The sequence below is a fragment of the Melanaphis sacchari genome, unplaced genomic scaffold, assembly GCF_002803265.2.
Source record: "Melanaphis sacchari strain LSU unplaced genomic scaffold, SCAv2.0 Contig42_pilon_pilon, whole genome shotgun sequence".
In the NCBI taxonomy this organism is placed as follows: Eukaryota; Metazoa; Arthropoda; class Insecta; order Hemiptera; family Aphididae; genus Melanaphis; species Melanaphis sacchari.
In genome coordinates, this window is record NW_020271275.1 from 396627 (window position 1) to 412204 (window position 15578).

The following is a 15578-nucleotide window of genomic DNA, read 5'->3' on the forward strand; positions in this document are numbered from 1 at the left end:
TCATTACTTTTAAATTTATATATTTTTAATTTCTTATACGTTAAACATCTGTACAATATTTTATGGGTCAAATAAACTAAAATAATATTATGGTTTCAAGGATTATTTTTCGTTTAGTATTAAAAAAATATTATTTAAACGAATATTGTTCAGAAATCTTTATTTGGACTAGTAATATTACTAATGTTTTATAATATTCGTTTTTAACATCGGTAATATACTTTGTTTAAAAATCAACTTTACGTCGTATTTGGGCACTACTATTATATTTCTATAATCGAAAAACGTTTTTATACTTCGATAATTTTTACTGATTAACAAATGCGTTTTTTTATTTTTTAGTTTTTGCATCCTGAGTAAATATTTAACGTTCGGTGTATTGCTCCATATAATATGCAGATTAAACAAAAAATATGGTAAATAAATTATTATTTTTACGAAAGCCGCTGCGCGTAGAAACAACTCGCTGAGTAAAGGTATCTCACATTAGTAGTAATCCCTGTGGTTCGAAAAGGTCTCCGCTGATTCTCTGGGAATACATTTACTCGTATATTTTATAAAATACAATTGTTAATTTAATTAGACCCCTTAGTGCTGATGATTATCTCATCTCTGAACCCGTAAATAGCCAATGACATTATATATAGTACACTGCAGTCAACGGAATAATATAATATATGTATTGGTTGACGGTCTATTAGAGAGCACTCGAATCGATGACCAACGAATTGATTAGGTTTGATGGACTACGATGATGGAATATCGGACCGTCCTACCGCGTGCGAAGGACAAATAACATCTGCATAGAGTGATACGTATACGCCATTATTAAGTCATTATAATATATATAGATATGCTACTATGATGCACATATAATGTAGTTTAGAGATGGATTCAGATTAAATATATGAGAAAATCGCACAATAACAATATGATTACATGACAAATATAGCTCATGAAAAAGGTACTCACAATAATTTTATACCATAAAAATATTCGTCCGCGACATTGATATGATACACTACTATTGTAGTATTGTACGGTGGAGGCGTGTACATCGGAAGAACACATTTTTCGTACCGCGTAATAACATAATGATATAATATCTTATAACGACATCTACAACAATATTATAATAATGCTACAGGGCGGCACGTTGTATGCAGGCTAGGTCAAATCCGACAAACTTAAATTCCGATAATATCGTCGGAAAATATTCAAATCGATTTCGGGATGTACGTATTCATATTCTGGTCATTCGTCACAGTAATGTTATGTATGAATGTAAAAATTCATTACGATGGTAATATTATAACCGTACATCGACCAATACGGTGCGTGTACAATAAGTACGTATATAGAAATGCGCGATACGAAAATATGTCGTTTATGTTTTTCGCATTTATATCTGTTATTGAGTACTGTAATAGTAGCATAATAATATTACGAGCAGCATATTTTCATTTCGGATACGAGGCATGGGATACGCCTTCAATATTATTTGACCGTCTTGTCGTACATTTCTCATCCGCGTAACCGAAGTAACACGTGGCATAATATGCACGTTACTTAGTAGTTATATTCTAACTGTCGAGAATGATCATTTGTAAATAACAACGATCTACAAATGGTGACCGCATGTTCGCATATGAATAGTTTTGAAAATAAAAACAAAACAAAAATTTACATGCTAAAGCCCGTTTTCCTTTAATAATGCATTTATTTAAACTTTGATTTTGGAAACATTTAAGTATACAAGCATAGGTACTTAAATATTTAAAGATCACATTTTCAATTATTTAAATATATTATACAATTCTAAAAACCTTGCTTTGTTGGTGTTACAAACTATTATTTTATTTTACTGTACATTTTTAAGCAGAACATTTTTTTTACAATTTTATAGTGTTGAAATAACAAAATATATGTAATATTGGATCTTGTATTCGTTATACTAAGAACATTTTTAAAAATTATTAGATGTTGATAGAATAATATTAACTACTAAAATATTCAAACATTATAATCCCCATATTTTCTTAAACCAAATCCATCATCATGGTCATAGTAATATTATTCTTAATACACGATAATTCAAATACTCAAAAACTATTCGTTTGAATTTCGAGTTAGTTGGATGTATAAAATCTTCCAAAAAATTAGTTTAATTAATAAATTTAAAAAAAAGGTGATTCTTATTTTGAAAAAAAAATATTTGATATTACTACAAAACACATTTTAAATGATATAAAAATCTAAGTATTTAAAAATTAATTCTTGGACTTATAAATTTCAAAAATCGGATTTCAATAAATTCATTATTAAATAAAGATAATTGCGGTGCTTGATGAATTACTTTATATGATTACATGACTTGTTTTTTTGGTAAATCATAGTTTTTCATAACATATGGAAACTTAGTTTTTTAGTTGGAATAAAAAACAGGAATGCACCTTATTATGAGCATTACAAATTTAAAATTATACATAGGTTATACGAATACTTGTGTACAATGTTTAATTCGATTTTCCCCAAAAATCATTGAAAGTTCGCTGCTCTACACGACAAATTTCAAATCAAATATGAATCTATTTTTATTATTGATTAGCTGATACTAATTTTTTTGGTATTTTTTCTATTATAAAAAAATAACGGGACTACTTCTTGTACCTAATAATATAAGGGGGATACAATAGCGGGTTACGTTATTGGAATTTCGTCGGGGCATCAGTAAGTAGCGCAATGATGAAAAAAGGACAACCCTAGTGAATGGCCTAAAGTAATAATATAAAATTCGTACGTATAATAATAAAAATAATTTATATTATGTAGGTATACATAATTTATGTGTGTGGGCTATTGAATAATAATATCTATATAGTAACAAATACCGGTGTCTTTTTAGAGTATTGTTTGGTGTATCAAAATTGGCCGCTGAATCAGATTCGAGGTTTTGAGATTTGAAATAAAAATATGGATTACATAATCTCTGAACTTAGGTTATAAAAAAATAGTTGAATTTAAGTTTCTATATTGCTATGAATACAAAGAATCCTATGGAGATTGAATACTGTATACCGATTGGTATATTTAGCTTGATTATAAATATTAATAAGTGTACGAAATTCCAAAATATTAGAAATGTTTTTTTTTTTTTTTTGTTAATAATCAAGTCGACATTTTTTTTCGATACGTGATATCGATGTTTGAAATGATGTCTTTGGCCATCACTAATAATTACAATTTTCGGCCAACAAACGTGAGAACGATTATCGTACAGCATATGTATAAATGTTGAACAACCTCTGAGGAATAAAGTATTCGAAGATTAATTTTTTTATAAAAAATAAATGTCTCTCTTTGGCACAGTTATTATTGTATATACCAAGTTTTTCCGTATTTTTCAATTTTCTACCTCACCACTTGTGTTTTTAAAACTTGATAAATGATATGATTCCCTTAGGCAAAATTCAGTTAAGTACCCCGACCTCTTGTTCATCTCTACTATTATAATATGCCAGGAGAACGGGTGAAGTACGCGAAGTCCCAATTCGACGACGAAAAGAATTAGTGACGGGTTTTTTATTTTTACTTTACGCCTGGTGCGTTTTAACACGCTCTCACACACTTCCTCGGGGATCTCCTGCACGTTTTTTCGAAAACTAAATAATACGCCAAATTAATTCCCATTGCTACTAGTTTATTAGTAAACCAGTTTAAAAAAAAAAAAAATGGCAACAAGAACACGGCATGTGTCTGTAATAACTGGATGATTCAAAATCTGGACATTACAACATGGTTATTGCTTTCTTTTGAAAAAAAAAAAAAAAAAACCACACAATAATAAAAATACAAATTTAATTTCGACTGTGTTAAGGGTATATTCAGTTCTATGATAACAATAATTCAATATTTCCTGTACTTTTTTTTTATATATTATCATTAATATAATATGATATTAATTCCACATTATAACTATATTTTATTCATAAATTATAAAAAAATTCGAAAGTATTCTAAAATTAAAAATAAATACTTTTCAAACTTAAGACGAGCAACAAAATAATAATATAAAATAAAACAAATTATACCTGTTAGAATAATGAATAATATGGTATTTATTACATTCGATCGATTAAATAATTATAAAGCAATTTTTTAATTTATTGTTTCATAATACTTTGAATTTTCAAAAAAGTCAGATAGTTAGAAAAAATTAAATCTAAAAAAAAAATATGTTATACTTTAATAACAAAAAAAAGCGAACTATTTTTATGGTAACCTTGTGTACACAAATTTAATTTTATATTTTATGAACTTCTATGTAAAAAACTTTTTCTATAGAAAAAATGTATATATATATGTACAATTGTTTGAACTGAGCAAAACTATTTTATATGTGAATTAAGTAGTCTATTTTGAAGACTAATCATTGAAAATTTTCACATTGTCACTAAGTTTTTACTTCATGTTTTGACCGTGAAAAATTGTCTTATAATAATTTCATTCTTTTGTGAACACCCAGAGTACAGTTTTACTTTTACACAATTCAATTTAATAAAAGTACAATTAATAACTCCAATTTGCTTCACTGTAGTGATAAATCGAATACATTTCAAATCAATTAATTTTATTTAATTTCTTTGAACTCGCAAAAAACACTCTAAACCTCGTGGGTAGTAGCTACTTCAACAGGTATTTCGTAAAACAATGTAATATGTTATTATAATATATAATAATTTCGATTTATTTACGTGAATATAAGACTTAAACTTTTAAAAGATACGTTAATTTACAATATACTTACAATAAGAAATAATTGTCAACTAGAACCAGGGCCTTTTCAAGGTTTTTCAGAGTCAGTGACAAATTAATGTAAAAGCCCTTTGATCGTCATAATACGATATGATAAAAAAAATATTCATTGTCATCAACAAAATTCTTAGAAGTGTATTTTTCTAAACCTTAACTGCAACCAATCTCATTAAAGTGTACCAACTGGTACATTTTAAATAACTTTTAAGTTATATATTTCCAAATATAAAAAATCAAAAAAAAAAAAAAACAAACAATTTGTTTCTAGATAATAATAAACATTTATGGAATATAGGAACTTGAACGTTTAAAGGATTCAATAAATTAGATAAATTTAAAAAATTTGAAAAAAGGGAAATTAAATTGTTTAATTATTTTAAATAAAATATTAATATTCAAATAAGAAAACTTTTTTCCTAACTTTTTTTTTCAGTAAGGCTGCCTATTACATTATCATAATCTATAGTCTATGGTTAGTGCTTAATGCTAGCATTATTAGCGAGTAGCAACTACGATAATCGCCAATCGGTAATAGGCTACGGTCTATGTCCTCGTGGGTAATATCACTAATATCATATGTGTATTATGAATTAATTCATTTACTTATTATTTTATATAAATAGCTTGTAATCACCGTCCGTCTAGTGTGCCGCGCAATAACATATCCCTACGAAGAAACGTTGATATTTTGATTTTTATATTATTCTTATTTCTTTGCACTTGCAACTACGTCACTACAATAACAATTGTCTATAATATTTAATTATAATTATTATAATTGAATAACAGAAAATTTCACATGTTTACCTATCTATAATTACAAGAGACTAGTCTATAGAGACAGCATAAAATTGTATTATTGATATTATTTCATGAAGGAAAAGGTTTTAGAAAAAATAGATTCGATTGAATTATATAGATAGCGCCGGCGCCCAAAAAATATTCCAAACTCGGGATCTGGGGTAAAATGGTCACGTTATCCCCCCCCCTGAACGGCACTGGTTAGAATTTAATTTATTGGTGATTGCCGGTAAATTATTAAAATTAAAAAGGCTAAAATATTTTTTATATCTAAATACAATATAGGTTCTTTTAAAACCCGCCAATAACCAAGGAACTAGAATTTATTTAAATTTAAACAAACGCGATCTACTTGTATCATCCAAATTAAACGTAATAATAATAATAATAATAATAACATAATGGTGATAATGGGAAGTTTATATTAGGCAGGTACCCTATGACCCCTATAACCAACTTTTTGGAAAACATGTTTAAACAATACTCTCAGCTGCAAAGTTGCTTATATCCGGTTACAGTATAAAGTGTATAATAATAAGTGTAACGAATTACGTAGCAAATTGAGTTTTATCACGATTGAAACGCAAGTAAATAATGCATGGTTGTACGTGGACTGCGAAATAATAGTAGCAAGTTTTTCCATTTAACTTTAAGTAAGTAATCGCGCGTTTACATATTAAACACATATACTACATATACTTTAAATAGATTTATAAATACGTAAATTGCAGAGCATTGTTCGAGAAGTAACAATGAGCCGCTTTATGTGAGCGACTATCATCGTTTGATAGTTATTTATTTAATATCTGAATTCCGCATCGTATACCATTTTAACCATAACCATCCAAAACCGTGATTAAAATTGAAAAAATTTAAGTGTTCTAATCGAATAACCAATAATATTACTATAGATAAAAAAAAATACCCGTGACATCTTAACTAGCAAAATTATACTCATTGGGATTTAACAAGCATGATCTTTTTTTTTTGCATTTTTCATTTATTTGCGCATTAATTCAAATTGTGTGATTTTTTAAAATTTTTAAATTTACTTGCCTGTATTTAAAATATTTAAAATATTAGCTATTATCTTTATAGCAAGTATAAAAATTTAAACAAAACATTAATAAATTTAAAAAAAATGCATATCAACATATTTAAAAAAATCGTGTGCAGTAAAAACTAAAAATAGAAAGTTTTCATTCAAAAAAAAAATATTTTGTATTACCACTGTAGAAGTTACATCTCAAAAACCAATAAAAATTGTAGTTATCGGTGGTGGTAGTGATGACTCACGTGGTTGCCGGTCGGTTAAATTTTATATTCTTTTAATAATATAATATATTTATATAATTGAATATATTATATCAAATAAATATAATACTATGATTACTGATTAGTTTAACAGTATGCCATCTTTTGGATGTGACGAAATAAAAATTTACAACAATTTTATAAAAAAATAGCCATTTTTTTTAATACTTCCAAGTAACACTCTTATACAAAAAACACTATTTTATAAATTTTAAAACACATTTATGGAGGATCTGCCCTCATACATCCTCCCTCGTATATGCCCTTGCACAATTATATTATACAGTTATCACAATTTTTGTGGTAATACTTCATCAAAAACTCATTTAGAGAACCTACATTAAATTGTATAAATGTATAATAAACCGTCTGAGACGTCGCAAATCTAGGTATATAATAAAGTGGTAAGAATTAATTACGTTGTGGAACTATTAATTTATTATTGTGATGATAGTAATTCTTATAACACCATGACGTCTGACGATAATACAACGAACTATGGGGACACGTTTATAATAATAATAATAATAATAATAATAATAATAACAATAATAATAATAATAATAATAATATATTACATATCGAGAAGGCAAAGCGTCACCATCGTCGTTAAAACCGCTCGGATGGTTCGATTGACGATATTATTTTTTACGAAAAATTATTTTAAGTTCTTTATTTTTTCAACCGAAATCTATTTACAGAGAAAGTTTCATCATTTCCGAAAAGATTAGTATATGTGTCTACAGAATGATTCAGTAAGAATTTTGCTACTTCCATTCCATCATTTAATCATATATATATATTACAATTCTTAAGATTATTTTATACTATCTACTTAAAATAAGTGTCCTTTGTCAAAAAAAACTTTCATTTTTCCTAATGAGAACCATCCTTTTTTACTCTAAATAATTTAGAGTAAAATATTACTTAATTCAAAATTAAACAAGTAGTTTACCAGTTATTAAAATTTTTATATAACAGATAATAACCCTTAAAAATAGTTTGATATACGAATATTATCAAATTTATCGTAGTATTTATTTTATTATATAATGGACCAAGATAATGAATCTTAATTATTAATATAAGATTAACTATAAATATTGATCACAAAAGTTATCTACTAAATAATTAGCATTAAAGAAAGAGATTCTCATTTAAAAAGCAAAAGTTTTTGTTCTCACAAGATACTCTTTAAGTAGTATGAAAAATTTCAAAAATTCAAAAATATAAGTCTTTATATCTATTTAAAATTTTGGAAATAAGATTTTGAGTAACTGAATTATTAAGAAGAAAAAGGGAGCATGGAAAAAGCATGTTTTTTGGATCAACCAACGTATTGTCAAAAACTTTTTTTTATATAAATATAAAGAAATTTCGACTGTAGACAAATTTTCACGATACAACATATAATAAACTTCGAGGCATGGTGCATACAGAATCGTAAAAAATCTTAATACACCAAATAATATAGCTGATAGCAATTCGGCAAAAACAAAAGTTATTAAAACATAAGTGTGTTATTATTTTGAAACTCATGGCTCAATCGTTTAATGCCCATTAACTAACGCGGGCAATTGGATTTATAGTCACCTTTTTACGGCGATTTTCCCGATGTTCTTTGAATATTGACTAAAATCACTTTAAATTTCACATAATAATTAGTGCCTTTCTGAGTCCGAAGTTTTGTGTTCACTGTGCTAAGTTTATACGCAACAGATTTGATATAGCGATACGAAATGTAAAATCCAATGCAATTATAAATACTCAGCGCAGTTGTACCTCCTGTCGAAACAGTATTTTTTTTATGTATTGTTTATTTGTGCACTATTACATGTAAGTAGTATACGATTATAGAACAATAAAAATAACAAATAGGAATCAAAAAGAACCATTTTCCTACTAAAAAGTGCTATTTTTATTTCAACGTATTAAGCAATGACCGTTTTGATTACGATAACGCAACAAAAAATTTAAAACTAGATTAAATTTCTCGTCTAGTCTTCTTTAAATCCTATTATCAACTTTTGACAAGCTTAAACTTTAGCTTATCAAAATTAATCTTAAAAACATAAACATTTGTGAATAATATTTAACTATGAATTACGCTTTTTTCAAATAAATAAATGTAATTCAAGGAAATTCGTGGAATACTTAGGATTTAAATTCAACAATCTATTATCAAGACGATAATCTAATCAATTGGTATAAATAAATAAAAATAAATCAATTTAACTAGTATAATATATATTAATTAATCTAAACATTGTCTATACAAAACTTCTTACGAATTGAGTATTTTAAGTAGTTTTCATATTAGTTATAATATGAATTATATTATATGAGGTGTATCTTTGTTAACTAGTCATAAAATTAGTTATATCGATGATGATGATGAACCATTTAAATATTTTAAATTAGCTATACCTACATACTAATATATTTATTAAAATACCACTTAATATAATAAAAAAAGTCAACTAATAAATATGCACTGCAGGAAATAATTGAGAGCTGAGACAAATATGTATATCTTGAATATTTCAATTTCAATTATATAAAAACTGGGATGTGAATTGTGGGGAATGTTTTGATACTTATATAACTAAAAATTTTGTAAATTGAATACAATATCTAAATAAAATTAATAACACCCAGTTGGTTTTAAATATGTGTACTCCTATATGGAATATTATGTTTAAAATCTTTTTTTATAATAATTTACGGTATCAATAACAATATTTATTTTACGTAAAATATTTTATGAAATATAAAAAATTGAAGACCGTTATAAATTGTTTTCACAGAGTAATATATTATTAAACCGAAAATAATATAATTTATACCTATTAAACGCTGTGAAAAGTAAATAAAGTATATTAGAATATTGTAGATTGCAATCATATTGTATGTGTATCGTAGCTATTTTATTTTAGCTATTAAAATAATATTTTAGTAATAACTAAACCGTCCTGAACAAACATGTATATAAGCAAAAAATATTAGGTAATTTAATAATTAAAAAGATATTTTATGGTCGCTGAAAATTAAATAAATTATGGTTGTTTAAAATAATAAACTAAAATATGTTGAAAACTTAAAAAATATAGTTTTTTGTTTAATATACTATTCATATATTAATATAAATGTAAAAAGAATAATCATCACTATAAAATTGAAATTTATTATATTTATTATTAAACTATGTATTTTATTTAAGTGTAAAAGTAAATAATGTAAGTAATTATACTTTAAAAAAAAAAAAAATAAAAAAAATATCAATAATTGTTTTTATTTTATTTTTTATAATGGACTTATGTCATTCCAAAAATGCAATTGAATCGATGATTTAATTTAAATGTACTTTTAAATTTTAATTATAACATCCATCAGTACTTTTTCGTTTTAAATATATAATTTAAAAAAAAAAAAAAATATTTAAAATCTAAATAATTTTGATATTTGAATATTAGAGTAAAAACTGAGTGAATTAAAATTTCCGATTTCAATTTAACTTACAATATTTTAAACTATTACTATTGAAAAATTCGCGTGGTAATGTAAAATAATAACAAACAGTAAATACCTGCAGATCATATATTTTATAGCATCTTACACTATCATAAATAATTATTGAACCGAATAATTGTGTCTTAAAAATATGATCAAGTGAAATAATTGCAATGTTAAAATATAATACTAATAACAATTAATAATAATTTCGACAAAATAAAATATACTACCTTATTGTATTACCGTAGTATTTAACTAATGAATATAATAATTATTAAGTACCTATAAAATGGATACACTAAGAAATTAAAATAGCGAAAAAAAAATATAAATATATTGTAACGTTACCTTGTTCACTAGTGTCTGGTAAGGCGTATATGTTATCCCGCAAAGAGTTAAATAATTATTAAATCACAAGCAGTCCAAAAGCCGGTACTTTGTAGCCGCGTACAACGGTCTCGCGCATCTCCGTCCACGCACCAATCGCGTCAGCACGTACAACTCTCCGCTCAAAGCGCCTTCAAACTTTCGGTCGTTTTGATTATATGTATATAAATGTATTTTTTTTTTTTTTTTACACACGGAGCATAATGAAAACAAATATAAATAAAAAAAATTGAATACACATCAGAAATTAATCGAATAACTAAAAATGGATGAGGTATCTCCTAAAGTGTAATATATTGCATACACATTTAATAGTATAATACACTGCGTGACAAAAAATGTATAAAACTCGTTGTCCATAAATAATGCATGTTTTACGAAAAATATCACAGCAAACGTATCTAAATATCGTTTGATTTTGATAATATTATGTTATATAATAATTATTATTGTCTGTTAACGAAAGAAAAATAACTTTCAATATCATAAAAATATTATACCTACTATACGAATACCAATAATTTCAAAAATTAATATTATTATTTGATTCGTTTTTAATTTAATACACCAGATATTGTTGATCTTGCAAAAATAAATCTGACAATTTTCGACGACGATATATTTATTTTAAATATTTAAAAAATTGTACATGCATATAAATATTGATATTATATTATACTCCGATATTTTTAGAGTAGGTATTATACCTATAGTGTTTTTTCTTATATATATTTGTATCTCTGATTTAATATGTATTAGAATTATTGTAGATAGTACCTAATACGTAAAAGCAAAGTGTTTAATTTTATCAGTTGAAATTTATGACTTAAAAAATTATATTAAAAATAATAGATAGGTACCGTATGTTCTATATGACGTTTATTCCTATTTGTTTTCGATAGGTAGTTATTCAAACGTTTACAAAAATCAATAAAAACATAGATTATTCTGAACGTTAATAATTTGCATATAAGATGTAAGGTCCAGTAAATTTAAGAAATAACCGTGATATAGGTATTATATATAATACTTAATATAAAGTTCGGCCATAAGTCGTTTTTACGAGAGTGGTTTTTAGTCGAATGCCTTAAAATATCAGCTCTCTTTGCATAATAATATACTAATATTGGTACTATATTTATGAACTCGAGACTTTTGTAATATTACGATCAGGGCTCGCAAACGTTATCATAAAGTTATATTAGACAAAAACGATTGAAATCTATAAACGTAATTATAACGGAAAACGATAAACATAAATAATTAAATAACACAAAACAAAACATAACGATTAACAAAATGTATGATGATAATATATCATTAAACAAAACATAACGCAAAACGTCATAATATAGTACATCATTAAAACAGATAATTAATTTCCAGTTATTTAATAGTTATAAATTATAAAATATATTAAAAATTTCAATTCTGAATGACGAAAAATGCAAAAGTCGAATAACGTTTAAATTCTGAATATCTGAATAACGATAAACTCAAAATGTATGTAACGTTTTAATTGTAAATAACGTATACATTTTTTTTTTCAAATGCAATCCCTGATTATAATTTTATTTTGTGAAAATTGCGTGCCGTGGTGACACAAATCACGTTTGAAAACAATAATCGACTCTGATAATAAAATAATTTAAATCGATCTTACGAAATATAAACAACTATAATAATAATACAGACTTTCATTATATGTATATATCAATCGTCAAACCATAGAATGAAATGAAATACATTTTTCTTATAGATTTGAAATTATACGATTATACGTTACTTAAAATTATGATAATTATTAAATAATGACCAAGTACACTAATCTATTTACTCTGACGTAAAATAATTGTACCTATACTGTCTGTACTTATCAAAAATGTGTATTATTATGAAACCTGTAATATTCCATACTCGTATCGAATTTATACAAGTTTACATGTTTATCTTCATTTTATTAGTTATTTCGAACTTTCAACATTATTTATAATATACTAGATATATGATGATACTTATCAAAAATCATGAAAAGTGCTCTCATTGAAAGAATATGTTTTACAGATACACGGAGTGTCGCATAAAAAAACTGACAGCTGTTGTAATAACTAACTGAGTAATTATATTATTTGCAAATCAATTTTTAATTTTTAATTTTTTTTTTTATTTAAGTCAATAATACATTTAAAAACAAAATTTAAAATTGATAAGAATAAAAGTTATCGCATAGTTATAATTGAATCTGTCAGCTATGTATAAAAAAATAAAATAAATGTGTATTAAAAAATCACTTTGATTTAGGTTTTTACGTTATTTTCTTAATATTAATTTTTAATGATAGTTGAATGATACTATAAATTATGTATAATCATTATTGTACATAAACTGTTGTTATTTAGTCATAGGCAATAAACATTTAAATATAAAAATGTAATTTTAATTTAATACATCATTATAGGTATTCATTTAATTATAATAAGTAGAGTCAAATTATACTGTACTATGATTTTATAATTTGAACGATAACTGAATGTGCTGAACGAGTAAGATAGATTAAATGTTAAAATTATTTATTCGTAAAATACTAAATAATTTTAAATGTTTATAAAGCGCATTTATATTTTATGGTGCTATGAGTTCGAGTAAAAACATACTTATTCGGCAAATATGAATTTTTTACCAGAAACATCAAAAAACAATAAATATTTAATGTGAAATATACAATATGAACAATTGTTTATTGACATTGATGTTAGGTATCTATGAAAATATCAAAAACAGTTTTTTTTTTTATTTTGGTAAAAATTATGTTTTGTTTAGTGTTTAGAAGTTAAAGCACTAAAGCAAAATAATATTATTTTGTAATATTCTGTTGTTTTGAATGCATTAGTTTTTAGAATAATCTTTGAACCTAGATATTGCTTTATAATCAGGTCCCTGACTCTATCTCCACCACTATAAAATCATCAGTTTTCTTCCAATTTCCTCATGAAACTTGAGTATTATTAAGTCGTTTATATCCTTATCATACGTAATTTTTTAACGTTGTGATGTATCCATTTTTTATATTACCCACATATATAAATAAATTTCTGTTATTTTCTCTACCGCTGGCCAGTGCTATTGTGGGTTATTTTAAGGAACAAAAAATATTATGTACTGTTTACCTTTTAATAAAGTTGGTATAGGTATGCCATTGAATTTTAAACTTGAAAAATTCATGCATCACTATCACAATCGAATTTTCAACTTTATTGTTGACAACATGTATGTACATAGGATAACGATATACAATACCGTTAATATCGAAGTTATGTGATGTATCATGTGTGTGTACTTATATTATACGTTATATGTATACTATCAATATAATCGGAGAGCAATATTCTTGAAGTAAAAACATTGAACCAAATATTGATATATTATAACGTCGGGCAAAATAGTTATTATTATTTAGTGACATAAAATATTAATGAGTTAATTCTTATACTTATATAATATACATATTGTACATCACATACAGTATATCGATGTGGCGATACAACATTAACAGTTAATATACACGAAAACTGTAGAAATTGTCTACTTAACTAGTATACTAATCGCTATGGAATATTATTGGGTTGTTTGGAAGATTGTAATTGTTACCTCTACTTTCTATTTGGTGTTTACATTTTTAAGCTTTAGTTATTTCATTCTAAATGTATAGACAACAGGATATAATACAATATTATGAATATTTACAATTTCCATTAATAATATAAATAATACAAAACTTATCACATAAATAAATAACAAAGTTCATGAAAATGTTTATGTTTAAAATTTCAGTTATTTTATGATCATATTCATATCATATAGGTAATTTTACCTCATACGACTTTTAATTTTTAAATAACCAAAAAGTATGTAGGTACAACGTTATCAGAGTTTTTATGTAAAAACTACATTATAGCTATTTTTTCCATTATACCTACTTAATATCAAAAATTAGATTTATAGAAAAAAAAAACACTTGCTAAGTATAATCGTATTATATAAAAGTATACGACATTTTTAAGACGATATCATTATTAATCGTTTTTGAAAAATATAATATATTCTCGTAACTTTTGATTCCTATTATACTCGGCGATAATTGCACTTCAAATAGTTATGTCAGCAAAAATTCTTTAAAAAAAAAAATGCACTGCATAAAAATTACCAACAGGAGAATACGATCTTTATATATATATATTATCTTCAAAATGTGAAATTTGCAATGTTTTTTACACAAAAATTCAAATCTGCACGAAGACAAATCACTAGCTGTGTCGCTTGTATCTATAAAATATTATATTCTATGAAAATGATTTGTCTCGGCCTCCCATCGTATATACAATGATACGAGCACTTATATACGACGCATATTATAATATTAATCAGACAAATTGCATAATGTGCGAGTAACGTCATAGTTTTAATTTACATATTTTTTATTTATTTATAAATTTATTTTAACGTGTATTATTAATTTATTGATTAAAAACAGTAAAATAGTAATTAATTAAGAATTATATACTAAACATTTGATGGGAAAATAATGGATCGATAAAATTCAAACAATGTGACTTGTTCTATCTGGTATTTATTTCCATTATTTAAACCCATCTAACCTATAACAATTTATCTAAAAAAAGCGGTCATCTGCAAAACAAAACTATAGACCTTCTCCGCTTTAATTCGATTGCAATCAAAAATTAATTTCT

The 15578-nt window shown here is 25.1% G+C and overlaps 1 protein-coding gene across 1 annotated transcript in view; it reads right to left on the reverse strand.

Moving 5' to 3' along the window:
* Positions 1-10887, reverse strand: part of LOC112597586 (tachykinins-like) — a 54029-nt gene extending 43142 nt beyond the window's left edge. The window contains exon 1 of the mRNA XM_025343697.1: positions 10792-10887. The gene's annotated coding sequence lies outside the window, so the exon portion shown is untranslated. The remainder of the gene's footprint in view (positions 1-10791) is intronic.
* Positions 10888-15578: the final 4691 nt, after the last annotated feature.